Here is a 1,977-nt window from a genome sequence, read left to right as displayed (position 1 = left end):
TCTCTACCCTCCTCCCAGTTTGTTCTTGTCCAAATGCCACAGTGCTTGTCAAAGCCAGTTCTGATTAATCTTCTTTGTCAGTGTGTCCTTTGCCATTTCCTATCACTCCTCCCTGAGAGAGACAAATAGACATTCTTGTATTCTTTGTTTTCAGCCAGGATCCATCTGACATCAGCAATGATATTCCTGGTGTCACAGTCTCTTTTAAATCCAGCTTGAACTTCTGGCACATTTCCCTGCCTATGTACTATTTTAGATAGCCATTTTTGAATGATCTTCAGCAGTATTATTCCTGTTATTGTTGTTATGTGCTGTCAAGTCATCTCTGACGCATAGCAACTCTAGGTATAATAGCTCTGAAGCCTGACCTGTCCTGAGCCAGTCTCACTGACTCCAACATACCCATTGCCCTAGCCACTGTTTCAATCCATCTCAATCCAGGGTCTTCCTCTCCTGTGTTGTCCCTCCACCCTTCCGAGCATGATATCTTTCTCCAAGGATTGGTCCCTCCTGGCCACATGCCTAAAGTATGGGAAATGGAGCTTCAAAATCCTAGCCTTCAAGGCAAAATTTGGTTTCACCCCCTCCAAGACAGACCTATTTGTTTTCTTGGCAGTCCATGGTATGTTTAAGTCTCTTCTCCAGCACCATAACTCAAAGTCATCAATTCTTCTTCTGTCATCCTTAGTCATTGTCCAGCTCTCTGATGCATAGCAAGTAATTGCGAAGACCATGAACTAGATCAGGTGCACCTTAGTTTATAGACTGATGTCATTTCTTAGTAGTCTGGAAAGGTCCCTGACAGCAGATTTACCTAATGTAATTAGTCTTTTGATTTTCTGTCTGGTGGAGCTAAAAATGTTGATTGTGGATCCGAGCAAGCTGTAACTGTTAACAACCTCAATTTCTTCCCCATCCAATTGACCCAGTGGTGAGAATCTTTGTCTTCCTGATGTTGGGCTTCAATCCATAGTGAAGACTACAGTCCTTGACCTTCTGCAGCTAGAATTTCATGTTCTACTCAGTTTTGATGAGCAAGGTTGTGTCATCTGCATAACATAGGTTGTTGTTGAGTCTTTCTCCAATCCTGATACCACATTTCTTTTTATAAAGGCCAGCCTCCCGAATGATCTCTTCTACATATAGATTGAAAAGGTAAGGCAACAAGATGCATCTCTGACACATTCCCTTCCTGATTTGAACCATGCAGTGTTTTCCTGTTTTGTTCTGAGGACTACTTCCTGGTCCAAGCATAGGTTTTGCATAAGCACAATCAAATGTTCTGAGATTCCCATTCTCCTCAACATAAACAAAATTTATTGTGATTTACACAGCCAAAACTGTCTCTGCATAGTCAACGAAACACAGATCCCTCTTTCCTTTCTGCCTAGATCCATTTGACCTGGGTGATAATGTTTTTAGTGGCATGGCCTCTTCTAAACCCAGTTGTATTCCTGGTAGTTCTCTGTCAATGTACTGTTCCAGTCACTGCTGGACAATCTTCAGTAGGATTTTGCTTGTTTGTGATATGACTTATAGTGTATGATAATTTCCACATTCTGTCAGATTACCTTTTTTTGGAATGGGAATAAATATGGATCTTTTCCAGTCAGTTGGCTGGGTAGTTGTCCTCCAGGCACAACCTAGTGAGCACATCCAGTGCAGAATCTGTTTGTTGAAATATGTCAATTGATATTCCATCAATTCCTGGGGCTTTATTTTTTGCAAGTCCTTCAGAGCAGCCTGAACTTCCTTCTTCATCACCATTGCCTCTTGATCATATACTGTTTCATAAAATTCTTCTGTATCAGCCAATTCTTTTTGGTACAGTGACTCTGTATACTCCTTCCATCTTCTTTTAATACTTCTGGATTATTCAATATTCTATCCATAGCAATATTCTAAAGTACTCAAGAGCAACGGTGTCTCTCTGGAGACTAAGGTGCGCCTGATACAGGCCATGGTCTTTGCAATCGC

This window comes from Elephantulus edwardii, unplaced genomic scaffold, assembly GCF_000299155.1.
Source record: "Elephantulus edwardii isolate Elephantulus edwardi_28Jun2011 unplaced genomic scaffold, EleEdw1.0 scaffold00031, whole genome shotgun sequence".
NCBI classification, from domain to species: domain Eukaryota; kingdom Metazoa; phylum Chordata; class Mammalia; order Macroscelidea; family Macroscelididae; genus Elephantulus; species Elephantulus edwardii.
Note: the sequence above shows the minus strand (reverse complement) of the source record.